At 42.3% G+C, this 16,343-nt stretch overlaps 1 protein-coding gene across 2 annotated transcripts in view; it reads right to left on the bottom strand.

Moving 5' to 3' along the window:
• The window catches only part of Rnf152 (ring finger protein 152), a 163,186-nt gene that overhangs the window by 110,339 nt on the left and 36,504 nt on the right, over positions 1-16,343 (bottom strand). Inside the window, exon 1 of one of the 2 annotated variants that reach the window (XM_070029016.1) lies at positions 13,438-13,493. The exons of the other annotated variant lie outside the window; for it this stretch is intronic. The gene's annotated coding sequence lies outside the window, so the exon portion shown is untranslated. Of the gene's footprint in view, positions 1-13,437; positions 13,494-16,343 lie in introns of those variants that run through there. 2 annotated transcript variants of the gene reach the window in all.

Genomic DNA, 16,343 nt, shown 5'->3' with positions numbered 1-16,343 from the left:
TTTTTTTGCTAGTCCTGGGGCTTGAACTCGGGCCCTGGGCACTGTCCCTAGGCCTCTTCATGCTCAAGGTTATCACTCTACCACTTGAGCCACAGCATCACTTCTGGCTTTTGTGAATAGTTTGGTGGAGATAAGAATCTTATGGGGACTTTCTTTGAATGACAGTCCTCAGATCTCAGCCTCCTGAGTAGCTAGGATTACAGGTGTGAGCCACCAGCTCTTGGCTTCTTCTTCTTCTTGTTTTTAAGTGTGTATTAATTGCACTATTGTATTTAAAATGTCTATACATTATGTTTTGCTGAGAATAACCCTCTCTAATGCCTTCCCCCCATATCCACCAATCCTTGCTTGATCAACAGGTTTCATTGAAATTCCTGATGCTGTCTTCACACATAGTTTCACTGTTATTTGAAATTGTTTACCCTCCATCTTTCTCTCCCCTCTTTCTCATCCATTTGTTCTTTATTTTTTTGTTTTGCACTCTTTTTTTTGGGGGGGGGGGTCCAGTTGTGAGGCCTGAACTCTGGGCCTAGTCGCTGTCCCTCAGTTCTTCGAGCCACAGTGCCACTTCGGCTTTCTTCTTTTTGCTTATATGGTGCTGAGGAATCGAACCCAGGGCCTCAGGCATGCAAGGCAAGCACTCTACCACTAAGCCACCTTCCCAGCCCCTGCACTCTTTTTTTTTTTTTTTTTTTGGTTGGTCGTGGGGCTTGAACTCTGGGCCTGGGCGCTGTCCCTCAGCACTTCAGTTCAAGGCAAGCGCTCTACCACTTGAGCTACAGCGCCACTTCCGGTTTTCTGGTGATTTATTGGAGATAGGAGTCTCACCGTCTCTCCTGCCCAGACTGGCTTTGAACCGCGATCCTCAGATCTCAGCCTCCTGAGTAGCTAGGATTACAAGCATAAGCCACCAGCGCCCGGCCCTCCACTCTTTTTTTTTAAAAAATATTGTAAAGGTGATCTGGCTGAATAGCACTTCTTTCTTTTATTTTTTTCTCTCTCTCCTTTCTTTCTCCCCACCCTCTGTGTGTGTGTGTGTGTGTGTGTGTGTGTGTGTGTGTGTGTGTGTGTGGTCTGTGTCTGTGTCTGTGTGTACTCAGGGTCTTATGCTTGCAGTAGGTTTTCTTGCTCACAGCTCTTGTTCTACCACTTGAGCCATGCCTCTAGTTTGACATTTTGCTGGTTAATTGGAAATGAAGTATCACAGATTTTTCTGCCTGGACTGGGTTGGTTTTGAACCATGATTCTCCACGTGTCAACATCTTGATTAGCTAGGATTAAAGGCATGAGCTACCAACAACTAGCCCATCTTTTTCCCTCATCCTCCAAGGCAGTCTCAGTTCCAATCATGTTCTACTTGTAGATGATAGGTAGTTTAGATAGGGAGCTAGACTGTTAGATAGATGTATATAGACATATATACACATCCATGAATATGTCTATCTTTTACGTCTACCTTCCACATACAAGCGAAAACATACAATAATTTGCTTTTTAACTTTGGCTTATTTCACTATGATTCTCTAATTCTATCTGATTGATCATTTTTTCCTTGTTCTGAGTCCAACATGAGTAATTTTTCTTTAAAAAAACAACACTAACTTGGTACATAAATGCTAAGAACTAGATAGAAATGAACAACCTCTTAGGGAAATCTAGCAAATCTACTAGGGAAAAAACAATCTATTCAGAGCTCATGATCTCTTCCTGAATTTATCCTTAACATTTCTGCACAATTGTGAGGAGGACATAAGGACGTAAGTAGGAAGGCTTTTTCAGGCTTTTTCTTCCTTTCTCCTAATTCTTCCTACCTCACCCCTACCCTGCCCGGTTCACCCACTGGTGTCCATCGCCACTGTTTTACTTCATTCCAACATCAAACTTCCTTTGGAACTGTTAGGCTGCAGATATCTCAGTAGCCACAGGGCAGAGTAAGCGCTGCTCTCTCCTTTAACAACTTTACCTTCTTCAGACTAAATTTAGAAGGTTATCAAGGCCTGAAAAGGGTTAGGGAGTGCTCCAATTCAATTTCCTCCTTATAGACTTTAAACTGCTTCCCAGTTCTGCTGCATTAAATCGTGGGCCTGGAGAAAAAAAAATATTTGTCTCCTATGTGAACTGCAGTGGGGGAGATGCAGGTTTGCGGGACACATTGCTGGAAAGGAGCCTTGTGCTTTTATCCATCCTTCTCAGATAATGCTGCAACAATGACAGTCTTCAATGATTTTAATTCCTTCCTGATTGAACATCAACATTCCTGAGCTCCTCATTATGTCCCCATTTCAAACCCAAAAGCACAGGCAAATCTTTGAAAAAATAACACCTATTTAATTAGAAATGCTTTCTACATGATTTACTTAATAAATTGCTGCTCCTTGATTAATTCAGTCCCTTTTCTTTAGAGGTTTTTTTTTCCTCCTCCCTGAAAATAGTGTATTTCATTCATGAAAACTCACCTTTCCCAATTTTCCTGATTTATTCATCTCCTCACGGCTCTCTTCTATTCTACAGGCCTTCAGTGCAAATGAATCATTTAGCCTCAGTTGCTTTTCCACACATCTATTGTCTATGTTCATACAGACTTGCTAACTAGATTAAAAGCTTTAAGAATAAGAATTACCTTATCTATTATTTTGTCCTCTAGTGTAGGGCAGGGCTTGTACTTCAAGAGGTACTCAGTAAATACATAGGGTTTGTTAACTCATCACAATTAACTATGCAGATGTCAAAAGTATAAAGAAACAAGTTTAAGGGACTGGAGGGATGGCTCAAATGGTAGAACACTTGCTTACCTAGTATGATGCCCTGAGTATAAATCCCCAAAAGATGGTGGTCCAATAAACATCACCTCTAATAATATTCATAATAGTATTAGTATAATATGATTACCTGTAAGTAATTGTACAACAGGGTTTCAATTCAACACGTCAAGGTATGAATACAATGTATCTTTTTCTTCTTTTCTTTTTTTTGTTTTTGTGCCAGACTGGGGTTTGAACTCAGCCTGGTCTTTGTCCCTTAGCTTATTCTCTTTCTCTCTCTGTCTCTCTGTCTTTCTGTCTCTCTCTGTCTCTCTCTTTCTCTCTCTTTGCCAGTCCTGGAACTTGAACTCAGGGCCTGGGCACTGTCCCTGAGCTTCTTTGTGCTCAAAGATAGTGTTCTACCACTTGAGCCACAGCTCTACTTCTGGCTCTTTTGGTAGTTTAGTGGAGATGGGAGTCTCATAGACTTTCCTGCCCAGGCTGCCTTCGAATCACAATTCTCAGATCTTATTTTCTTATTCTTGGCCTTATGTTCTCAAAGCTGACACTCTACCACTTGAGCTCCACCTTTACTTCCAACCTTTTGGTGGTGAATTGGAGATAAGAATCTCATGTACTTTCCTGCCCAGGCTGGCATCAAACTATAACCCTCAGATCTCAGCCTCCTGAGTAGCTAGGATTACAGGTGTAAGCCACTGGTACCTGGCTGAGTATAATGCACCTTGATCAATACTATCCTTCTCCATCTCTCCACACTTACCTCATTCCCCTCAAGTAAAAATGGAATTTTTAAATCCTCATCTCTACTAGCTAACTTCTTCTAGACAATACTGACAAATTTTGCATAATATTTCTGTGGGCCTAACATTATTTTTTCATGAGATTTATAATCTTGTAAGCCATTTGTCACCAAAACAGTGTGGAAGATAATTTACTAAAAATGTTATGCTACTGAAACTGATAATGCAAACATAAAATGAGAAGATACATGTTTCTAAAATATTCTAAGCTGGCAACAAGATTTGACATAGAAAGAAGCAGCATCAGTCCCTAAACAAAGAAAAATCCTAATTTTCAAGGAGTCAATTTTCTTGGGTTCCAATTAAAGGTCACAGAGGACAGAGCCCTGTCAAACCTCTCCCTCAGATTCTTCGGTTGATACTGGCTTTATGACTAGTCCCAGTAAAGAATAACTAACTCCTTTTCAATCAAGACTCTTGCTATGGAGAATCTGTTAGACAGAGTGAAATGTATTTGTTTTGCGGGGATAGAAATTCAGGATGGTGGAAAAAATGTGGTGTTGTTGTAAGAGTTCCACCACAGCACAAATGAGATTCAGTTTTGCATTAATTCAAACAAGCATTCACTCCAGGTCTACTCTCTGTCACATGCCAGCCGTACATCTGCCAGTCAGTATTCCACAGCAGTGGCCGAGATGGACACAGACTGTCACAGTGCTTCAGAACACGTGCCAAAATAGAGGCAGAATCAAAAGGACCTCAGCCCCAGCCATACCCCATAACCAAGTAGCATGAAGGATTTATTTACCAAATCAATTGGAGATATATTTCCCCACCCCCAATTGGGAATAAAATCCTGATTGTCCAACATATAGTCCATGAATCACTAATTCTACAAGATGACCATAGCTATTTCCTGAATAGAGAAAATAAGAAAAAAGGGGTAGATTTCCAGGTAACTGCTGACCAAACTCAGGTAGAATTCTTAGACCTCTTAAAAATGTTAATATTGGTCTGGGAAGATGGCTCAGTGGTAGAGTGCTTGTCTTGCATGCTTGAGGCCCTGGGTTCAATTCCTCAGCATCACATAAGCAGAAAAAAAAAAAAGCCGGAAGTGGCGCTGTGGCTCAAGTGGTAGAGTGCTAGCTTTGAGCTGAAGAGCTGAGGGACAGCGCCCAGGCCCAGAGTTCAGACCCCACAACTGGACCCCCAAAAAATAAAATAAAATAAAAATGTTAATGTAGATCATGAATGACCAGGAAGTATAATATGCAATGTCTCCCAGACTTAGCTAAACACAGATTTCTATTTTCAATTCATGTCTGCCAGGTATAGGCTCTGACAATTCTGCTTTCCTTCTTTTCCACAGCTCAATCCTTTACTAGAGCCTCTTCCAGGAGGAAGACACAGAATAGATAATCAAAATATGTTTGTGGCTCTCAGTGGTCAAATATGAAGGTCTAGCAGAAGGGTAGAAATCCATTTCAAATTTCATGAAATGATAGCTGGTAGATGTTCAGCATCGGTGGCTGAAATCCTAGCTACTTATAAGGCTGAGATCTGAGGATATAGGCTGAATTCAGCTCAGGCTGAACATCAACAAGGCTCCAATAAACCAGCAAAAAACTGGAAATGGAGGCATGGCTCAAATGATAGAGTACCAGCCTTGAGTGTGAGGCTCTGAATTCAAGCCCCAGCACCAGCACCAGCACCAGCACCAGCACACACACACACACACACACACACACACACACACACATACACACACACACACACACACACACAATTTCTTCCTGTTTCAAATATGTGATGTCAAACTATTTTCCGTCAACTCCCATTATACAATTTTATTGACTGCCCTTCATGATCCCTGCTTAAGATTTACAAATTTGAACTCAGCTTGGCTTCCTGTTTCTTCAGCAGGATGTGGGAAATACCAGAATGTGTTTGGAAGAGCACCGCCATTGCTCAGAAGCTCAGGTAGACTGGCTTTGGGGCTTGGATGGCCTCTGTAAATGCTAGAGGGCAGGTGCTGTTGTCAACGCCCCACATAACAAATCATCTGAGGAGCTTACAAAGAACCAAGTGTCGGTCTCACCAGGCAGATTCTCTGGAGGTGAGGCCTGGGGCTACATTCTTGTGTTTTCAACTTCACTGGGGATGTCCAATATATCCACAGAATTGGACATACCACCTTACAAGTTCTAGCTACAAGCTGCAACAACCAGTTGCCACTCTAGCAATAAGATTGGATATACAAAACAAACAAAACCCAATAGGCCTGTTCCAAGGCTGTACTTAACTTGCAGGAGTTGATTTTCTTGAGTCCTAACTGAAGATTGACTGGACAAAGCCCAGCCTTGTCACTCTCCCTAATTCTCCCTGATTCCTGGGGGCGCTGGGCTTCTGGCTGTTTTCAGAGAGTTCAGGCCACTCTAGAAAATTCCTAGGACTATAAGGAAGACAAATGGCTTTTTCAAGTATACAATGGCTATATCCATGAGTTTTATGTTTTGGTTTGGTTTGGTTTTTAAAATTTTTTTTCCAGTCCTGGGGGCTTGAACTCAGGGCCTGGGCACTGTCCCTGAGCTTCGTTTGCTCCAGGCTAGCATTCTACCACTTGAGCCACAGCACCACTTCAGACTCTTTCTGTTTATGTGGTATTGAGGAATCGAACCCAGGGCTTCCACCACTAAATCACATTCCCAGCCCCTTGTGGTTTTTTTTTTTTTTTTTTTTTTGAGCTCTAGTTGGAGTCATGACATCAAAGCTGTCATTTTCTATGTGTGTAAAAACCAAAACCCAAACAAAACACCTTGCTAGGACACAAGAGTCCCACATCTTTAATCCTAGCTGCACAGGAGGCTGAGGGTTGAAAATGGCAATCCCAAGCCAGCCTCAGCAAACAAATCTGAGAGACTCTAATTCCAAGTAACCAGCAAAAAGCCAGAAGCAGAGGTGTGGCTCAAGTGCTAACATTGAAGCAAAAACAAAAACAAACAAACAAGCAAAAGCATGATACCCTGAGTTCAAGACTCCATATTAGCACAGAAAAACAGACCTCTTTATCTTTTTGAAAAACAAAGGTAATTAACCTTTCCTAACACAGTTCATTACATTACCTTTTAAGGCTACCCCTCCTGGATTTCTTCCTTTATACTTTTATATTTCTCTCTCTCTCTCTTTTTTTACCTCTCAAAAGACTTTCAGAGTTTAATGGGTAATAAGGATCTTTCATTTTTGCATGCACCCTATGGGTAACTAGTTTAGTCAGAACTAACATCAAAGAGAAAAAAACGAGCAACTTACATTATAGAAATTCTTATATTAAGCAGAATACTTCTCTTGATTGACATAAAAATTAAATGTGCCTATATATCAATTTGAAATAATAATTCTAGAAGCTTAAAATAAATTTCAAAGTAATTACAGAACAAGGTAGAAAAATCCAACTTGAAGCTTTCAATATAATGGCTCTTTAAGAAAAAAAATTGAAGAGCTTGCTGAATCTATACATCAAAGGATCAGAAGTTTAGCTAAGAGAAAAATTAATGCCTTTGGCTATAGACAAAAAGAAGAAAGAAGATGGATGTGAGGAAGCTTAAAACCCAACTTAAAGGGTTGTCTGACAAACATTGTTTCTCCATAATATATTCCAATGTTATTTTCAGAATCAACTTTACGATTTTGACATAATAGGATGTTCCTGAAACACTCTATGTATTTTCTTGCTATCAGTACGTTTTATTTATTTGATTTAGTTAGTTAGTTAGCTAGTTGGTCATGGGGCTTGAACTCATGGTCTAGGTACTGTCCTTAAGCTCTTTTGCTGAAGGCTAGTGCTTTACTACTTAAGCTTCAGTGCCACTTCCAGAGTAGATTTTAAACACAGCTGCATAAATTTACTTCTCTGAGAATTTTTGTAAACATGTAACTGATTATAGGGACAGATATGTATGTAAGTTCATTGGTATACTTTCCTTGGTTTTGGATAAAATTGGCTGGCTGTTCCAGACCCCCACCCCCCCCCCCACACACACACGGTAAAGGAAATCAGTTTCAGGGTATCAATAACAAACTGATAAGGAAAAAAAGTATTTCTGATACAAAGGTCACTTATGTCCCTGGGGCTGAAGAGGTCTCTGGATAATATTAAGTCATTAGCTTTAACATTATGTTGCTCAAGCTTTATAAAATGTGCATGTTATACCGTCATTACTCCTATTAAAAGAAAATTTAACAAATAAAACATCAAATTAATGATATGAAATCAGAAAATTGCCAAGGATGCTATATGATCCAATCTGACCCATAAAGATAGAAATTTAGGCTTAGGAAGGGCCCCAGAAGCCAACCCGATACTTCACTCTAATTCTATTATGACTAAAGATAAAACATAACAGAGTCCAAAAAAGAAACAAAAAAAGGTGCATCTATAGGGGAAAGGGACTTGTATCCTGAAATAAACCAGAAGTATAGAATTACACTCTACTCCCCAAGATAATAAAAATTGAAATGATTTCCATAACCCTTCCTAAACAGAAGACGGCTTTCTTCCTGACTTTCACAAAGCCTCTGTGTTTAGGTTCAATGATGGTTTGACAAAGTCACCATTTCCACCAAGGAAAAAAGTAATGTAATATGATCCATCTTGACGTTTTCTTCCTTTACCAGGTTCTTTTTATTCAGAGCCAGCCCTTCTGAAAGCTCATGTGTTCTACCTCTTTTTAAATGAGCTTCTTTAAATTTCTTCTCTTTTCAATCAAAATGTGCAGGAAATCACCACACATGAATAACCAGACATTCCCCAGAGGTAGGAGTTGCTCACTTAGTCATGGCATTTTTCACAAGTCCGATGTGGTAATGTCCCCTTGGAAACAATGAGTGACCCAGTGGCTGTCATCTTGCCCTATCCCAGGGCCTCAAAGCCCCAGGCCTGTGTGAGCATTCCTAGTACAGGGAGCATACAGGTGCCACCAGGGTTGAGAGCGAACTCGAAATCGGGGGCCTCTGGTCTGCTAGGGTGGGGCTCTGCAAAAGGAGATCTGCTTATTTTACAGGAACAGATGTAAAGAGACCCTCAGTATAAGATGCTTAGGGTCGCAGCATGCTGACACGCAGCATTGGTAAATTTTTCTCTGTGCAACCTTTATCTCATTACATCTCCAGAAGCTCATGCCCTGGTTCTGCTCAGGATGTACAGCCCCTGCTTCCCCGGAATGTGCCAAAGTAGAAGAGGAAAAAAAGCCTGCATTGCTATTCTTGGTCAGCTTAATGATGAGGAGCTTCAGATTCTATATAAAATGAAAGAGATTCAATTGTGTGAGGCCACCGGGGTCACCGTTTCCCTGAGAACACTGCTATTCAGAGCAAAATATCCTTCTGAGAGGGGTCCTTAAAGTTTAATGACATCAGTCAGCTACAGCAAGACCCTGAGAGGACACAATCCAAAAATGAGCCTCGGTGTGCTGTCTATTATGAGAGCAGCAACCGTTTACCTTGTGTGCAATTTTAGATCATCAAAGGTGACATTGAATGCTGTCTCCTAAATTTCAATCACAGCCTTAACCACCCTGTGATTTTGCCAGTAGCAGCTCCGTGACTCTTTGGGAACAAAAGGCCACCTCCACAAGTCAGAAGGAAAGGCACAAACCACAGCTGACAGCAGAGAGGTTTATGCTGTAAAAATTATACAACAAAAGAGGCTGGCTTAGTTATTGTGGCCCAACATGGCGTTGTCATATCTCTGGGAGCAAGCTGCCAGCTCTGTTCTACAGAGCTTCACCTTTTGTTTAGCATTTGCATCTTATGACACCTGTCCTCTTCACACACAACATCAAAATGAAATGAACCCTAAAATAGGGGAAAAGCATGTTCTTTAAACAAGTGTGCTACTTATTAACGCATCAACAAGGTGGAAAAAGTCTCAAATAATGCTGAGTGAAAAGGGCAGGCACAGTAAATATGTATTTTAAAGATTCTCATTTTCCTAGCCTAAAGGCAGCCAAAAAGATCCTGTGATGACAGACAATAGGAAGTCACTGCCTCTGAGTGTTGTTAAGGACCAGAATGAGGGGGGGAGGGCGGGGTGGAATATATACTCAACAAAATGGTTATATCCATTGGGCATGTGCAAATGCAAACATGTATCAACTTGTAGCTGGATGCAGGTGGTTTGTGCCTATAATCCTAGCTAGATCTCAGGAGGCTAAGATCTGAAGATCATGACCCCAAGCCAGCCTGGGCAGACAAATCTGAGAGACTCTTATCTCCATTAATTAGCAAAAGTCCAGAAGTGGAGCTATGGCTCAAGTGGTAGAGTTACCACCCTTCAGTATAAAAAGCTAAGGGATAAACTGGGTGCCTGTGGCTCATACCTGTAATCCTAGCTAGAAGGCTGAGATCTGAGGATTGTAGTTCAAAGCCAGCCTGGGTAGAAAAGTCTATGAGACACTTATCTCCACTAAACTACCAAAATGCCAGAAGTGAAGCTGTGGCTCAAGTGGTAGAGCACTAGCTTGAGCAAAAGAAGCTCAGGAACAGTGCCCAGGCCCAGAACTCAAGCCTCAGGACTAGAACAACAACTACAACAAACGGTAAGGGACAGCACCTAAACCCTGAGTTCAGGCCCTAGTACCCCCACCCCACCCCATGCACACACATTCATGTAGTTTTATGTTATGGGCTTTTCGGCCTATAAGTTAAAAGGATTTTAAAAGCCTGCTATAGACATACATTGGCTTTAAAGTTGAAGCTTAGCAAACCACACAGAGAATCCTCTCCATGGTGCCACCCTTTGCCCAATAGGCCTGAGACTGTGGAAGGCTGCTGCCCTCCAAGGCTATGGCTGTTCCACGGTTCATCTGCCCACCAGCACTTTGCTATGCAAGTGCCAGGTGCAGGCAGGGCGCACAGATCCTCCTCTGCTCAGCCAGCCAATCTGCCACATCAATGCAGTCCAGCCTGGCATGTCCTGCCCCCTCCTTCCCTCTCACCACCCCCATCTGGGAACACAGGACCAACTCCGTGTCCCGTCGCCTGCACACCCTGGCACTCTGACTCCACAGCCACCCTGGAACCAGCTCAACTCACCTTGCTGTTGGCTTTATACCTAGCCATTCCCTTGGTGTATCACACGATCCATGAGCTGATTTGTGCTGTGTTCAAAGGTCACCCAACGTGGTGTGTGTGCTGTGTTCATGAGTCTTGGAATGTAATGGGATCTTAATCAGAATAGAAATACAAATATCTTCAGCTAAAACAAAAATCTGGACATGGGTTGGAGTCTGGACTCAAGGTTATTGCTGGCCACCATGCTTGCCTATGCTTCCTTCTCTCCATCACCCCATCCGATGGGGAAGTGACTCTTGCACGAGTGGGAATCTATGTGAGCTGCCCATTACTGAGTTACAGATAACAGGATGAGGACAAAGCTATGGGAGACACTGGGACTGAGGTGCTTAAGCAGAAGAGACAGGAGACTTGAAGATGTCCTCTGCAAGCTCAGATGCAAGGGTGTACTGAGGTACTGTAAACGTTCACTTCAGTGGCAACATTTTTAAATGGGAGCAGATGAAGTTTTTTCCATAGATTTTCTGTTGTTGGCAAGAATCCCTTACAGGGCAGCAGTCACCAGTGTTTCCTGTTCATGTCCACCTCTCATATAGGTCAGTAGCATGGAAGCTGAGTGCCTGCCCTCCCTGGACCAAGCAGACTTCTCCAAACCTGGCTGTGCTTTCTGAATCTGGACACTAGGCATTTAGGAGGCTGAGAGCTGAATATCACAGTTCAAAAGCCAGCCCAGGCCAGAAAGTCCATGAGGTTCTTATTTCCAATTAACCAGCAAAAAGTGGAAGTGGAGCTGTGACTCAAGTGATAGAGTGCTAGTTTTCAGCAAAAAAAAAATGCTCAGGAACAGTGTGTAGGCCCTGAATTCAAGCCCAAAACACTGCCCCCACCCTCTATCTCTCACCTACACTCACACACCATGCAATATAATAGCTTTGGTAGCTACACTAATTCTGTCCACAGGTCAAGCAAGCATTCTTTATTAATATCAGAGTTTTATGTTTGTAAAAGTGACTGGTATGATTTTAGTTTGTCAGTATTTATTTATGGCATTTTGAGAGTTGAGAATTGTATTCCTTTTTCACAGGCAAAAGAAGAAAACCCAAGGTCATGTCTGAGAAAGCATTTAAGAACCCAGGGCTTGCCTGCAATCCTAGCTACTCAGGTGGTGGAGGTAGGATGGTTTTACTCTAAGCCTGGCCTAGGCAAAGGCATAAAACCTTATCTGAAAAACAAACTAAAGCAAAAGGTGCTAGGGGCATCACTTAAGTGGTAAAGTGTAGTCCTGAGTTCAAACCCAAGTATCACCAACACACACACACACACACACACACACACACACACACACACACAAATCAAAACCAGAAAAAAAATGGGGGGTGCTTTAGTCCTCAATTCATGTTATCATTTCCAAGTTTTACAAATCCTTTGGCTTCTCCACTGCTTTCCCATCAGGCACCCTGAGTCAATGCTGGCAAAGCCACTCACTGTGGCTCCCGGGATGCCTGAAGGGACAGTGATCCTACACAAGCCTCGGGTTCCAGGAGAGAAGGGCCTGGGGTGCTTCAGCTAGACTTGCTCCATAAGACAGCCCACCGCCAGCATCTCAGGGACACGATGACTTGCATTCAGCAAAGACTTAACAGATCCATGGTTTAAGTTCTCCTTCAATGTCACAAGCCAGTTCTAGTTGCCATTTTCCTGCTACCCAAGAAAATGTGAAGACATTTGCTACTTCCTGTTTTTCCATATATGTTTGAATCTGACAGACACAGAAACTTGGGTCCAAGACACATGGGCACTGATTTCAATTATAGGGTATCTGCTGAATTTCTCCCAAACATCTCTAGTGATGAATGTTCAGAAAGTATATTCCAGAAAGCTAGTCATGGTGCATTCCTGTAATCCCAACATTCAGGAGGCAGATGCAGGAAGATCTCAAATTTAAAATCAGTGTAAGTTATATAGCAAGTTCAAGCCTGCATTATAAGAGAAATGCTGTCTCAAAACAAAACAATTATAAAAAGCTTCTAGGTTTGTTGACAATAACATTATTCATGTTCTGTTTTTGTTTTGTTTTGTTTTTGGCGATCATGGGGCTTGAACCCTAAGCCTGAGCACTGTCCCTGAGCTCTTCAGCTCAAGGCTAGTGCTCTACCATTTGAGCCACAGTGCCACTTCCAGCCTTTTCTGTTTATGTGGTGCTGAGGAATTGAACCCAGGGCCTCATACATGCGAGGCAAGCACTCTACCACTGAACCACCTTCCCAGCCCTTCTCATGGTTTTGAACCTAAGGCAGACTCTATGATAAAAGAACAAAGGGGAATTGACTCTTTTACACTTCTTAGAAATGACATTACTTCAAATAGCCGATCACCTTATTGTTGATAATATATGAGCTCACACACTTCCATAAACAGATCAAAATCCCACCCACTAATGACACTGATGGCTCATACTCATCATCTTAGCTACTTAGGAGGCTGAGATCTGAGGATCAAGGTTTGAAGCCAGCATGGTCAGGAAAATCCACGAGACTCATCTCCAACTGAACACCAAAAAGCTGGAAGTAAAGCTCTGGCACAAGTGGTAGAGTAATAATCTTGAGCCAAAGAAACTAAGGGTCAGCACCCTGGCTCTGAGTTCAAGCCTTGGGACTGGCACACCACACACACACACACACACACACACACACACACACACACACACACACAAACACACACACACACAAACACACACACACACACACACACACACACACACACACACACACACACACACACACACACACACATACTTCTACCCACTAAAAAGTAGGCTAGAGAATTAGTTTGATTCCCAAATCCTTTTTTTCCCTCTTTCTTACCTTGTCACTTGGTTCCAAGACATTACCAACCACCATTCTGATTCGGGGAAGGGATTTCTGCTACACAACAAAGGAACTAGAACTCCTGAGTTGGTTTTATTTCCTTTAAAACCAGCTGGGTATTGAGAAGTACCAGCCCTCGAGCTTATTAAAAATCAGAGTGTGGGCTGCTTATAACCTGGGGCTAAGTCCGTTCACTGTAAGAGAACTCAATTTGCATGTTCTCCCAGACTTCTGGGATTTCCCCTTTCTTCCTGGAGGAGCCTGAGCAAGTCCCCACCATTTCCCTGGAGCCTCGCTCCAGTGAGCTCACTGGAGATGGGGAGGAGGAAGATCTGTCATCAGAGGACTCATAAATCATGCACACCGCACTTTCTCAGCAGAAGCAGCCTCCTTCACTACCCCAGAGCTGTCTCAAAACTACTGTTCTCCACTTTTGCAAGTTCAATTTAAGAACACTGATAGAAATACAGACTATTTCCCAACAGCCCCCTTCCCAACCAGCCATGGATCCAAAAAATGCTTATTCTTAACTAGATAGCACTACCCCACTGCTACTGTAGTGAGAGCCATTATAGGACCAAAAAAGGTAACTATGCATTTGAGTTCCTTGAGCCTTGAAGTGTTTAAAGGAATGAAAAACAGGCATGGTGGTGCATTCCTGTAATCTCAGCACATAGGAGACAGAGGCGGGAAGATCAAAAGTTGAAGGCCAATCTGAGCTTCATAGTATGAGACCTGGTTTTATTTGTATTTATTTTTTAAGTAAGGCTAGAGGTGTAGCTCAAGTGGTGCTAAGTAGTGGTATCACAGATTTGTATTTTAAACTGAGTGCAGTATAGAAAATTGACCAGCTGGAGTTGGAGGAGGCATGCAAGACCACCTAGGAGATACAGATGGGAGAACAGGAATAGAACACTACATTAGATGTGGAGGTAAGGGACAGATCTGAGAGCTCCATAGTAAATAAGACTGCCAGATTCAACTAACTGCAGGCATGAAGGGCAGGTCTAAGCATTCTCAGTGGAAAGGAAAAGTGAGAAACTAAAGTATGGGGCAGATGGAGGTGTGGGACCCAGAAGTGTAGCCAGTAGAATAGGAATGTGTACAAGGAAATGTATCCCTTTCCTGCTTTTAGAGTAAGAATATCATTGTAAGGGTTTCATAATGGCTGTATTTTTTGCCTTTGCTGCCATTTTACATCTTCACATGGCCCAATGTCTCTTCATTCCATGGCACTTGCTTGCATTTCTCATGGATGACAGATTCCAAAATTAGAACAAACAAAAGGTAGCTCCTCTATCTTGGTTACTCTTGATGGTCAACTTGAATGGATAGAGCAGCACTCAGAAGATGGATAAAACACACTTCTGAGCAGGTCTGTGATAGTGTTTCCTGAGAGGATTAACTAATGAGGAAAGACTCACCCTGAATTTGGGTGGACCATGGTATAGGTTGCGGGCCCAGATGGAATAAAATGGAAAAAAAAAAAAAGGGAGAAAGCCAGCAAACTTGGGCACTTTACCCCTCTGCTTCCTGGCCATCATTATGTAAGCTAGTCTGCTCTCCCACGCCCCTTCCCTGCGATGGAATGGAAGTTCTGAAGTCATGAGCGAAAATGAATCTGTCTTCCCTCAAATTCAGTTTCTCAGTTATTTGATCTGTCAGCAACCAATAGCCAACTAATAGAAAATTGTTACCAGGAATGGAGTTGTTGTGGGCACTACCTGACATTGCAGTCAGGAACCTCTGTAACTAATTTGGGGGATAAATTTAAGAGAAGTGTGATGAAGCAGGCTAGAGAGGACCAAGAATGCTGTAAGCAAAGCTTAATGCAGAAGACCAAAATGCTGTTAAAAATGTAGAGAGGAAAGGCCTGTGTTCTTGAGTTTTCAGATAGGAATGTGCACACTATTGAGAACATTACTTCTGTTACATTGTGGCAAAAAAACTTGTTCATATTTTGTCCATGTTCTAAGACTTTGTGGGAAGCCAAGGTTAAAAGTACCTAATTAATTTGATGAAAGACGTTTTAAGGCAGCTCAGAATTCAGGCAATGGTATGCGTTTTGCTGGTAGCTTGTCACTAAGTTTAAAGTGAATTGAGAGCAAAAGATCAGGGCAGGAAGACTTGAAATTCTTTTAAGTTTGTCTAGAAAAACACATACATCCACATGTAAAGTTGGGACCAAAGAAAATGATTGTTGAAAAGACGGGAGCATTGAAAAAAATAACTACTTTGTTTTAGGACAGTAGGAAAGACACCTTGAAGGCATCTCAGGAAAAAGCAAGGTCTCACGCATTGCAGGACCAAGATTCTAACTCATTTGGAAAGGACCTTGCTTTGAGAAGAGCTGAGAGCTCCCTGATGGCAGAGGGCCACCTGGAAACGCTATTTCCCCACATCCAGGTACTCAGAGGCCATTACCTGTGGTCTAAGAGGGCCAGGCAACTGCTCCCTTGGGTGTAAATACTGGTGTTGTTCATGTAATGCTGGGTTTGCAGGCATGCAAAGTACAAGAGTTATAACATAACGGAGGCTTCCTCTCCTAGATTTCAAAGGAAGACTTAATAAATCAAGTAATGTATGGCAGGTCAGGATCTCTGCAGGCATCCCTACTGACATGTGACTCTACGAAGATGATGCTCCCTAGAAGGTAGAGGTGCTGGGAACATGGAACATCTTCCAAGGAAGACTACAGACAGTGAGCAGAGTCAGCTTGAGACACCGGTCAGCTACAAGCATATGGTCATAGGAACAGGGGCTAAAAGACTTGTTGGAGCTCAGTTCATGACACCAAATGTCACAAATGTTACACATGAATCTTTTCCCTGCAGGATATCTGTGAGGGCTTTTTCAGACAGGATTAAATAAGGGGAGAAGAATTAGTCCAAACATGGAAAGCA

The sequence above is a fragment of the Dipodomys merriami genome, unplaced genomic scaffold, assembly GCF_024711535.1.
Source record: "Dipodomys merriami isolate MVZ:Mamm:240054 unplaced genomic scaffold, mDipMer1.0.p SCAF_2, whole genome shotgun sequence".
Lineage (NCBI taxonomy): Eukaryota > Metazoa > Chordata > Mammalia > Rodentia > Heteromyidae > Dipodomys > Dipodomys merriami.
Note: the sequence above shows the minus strand (reverse complement) of the source record. Positions and strands in the feature narration are given on the sequence as shown.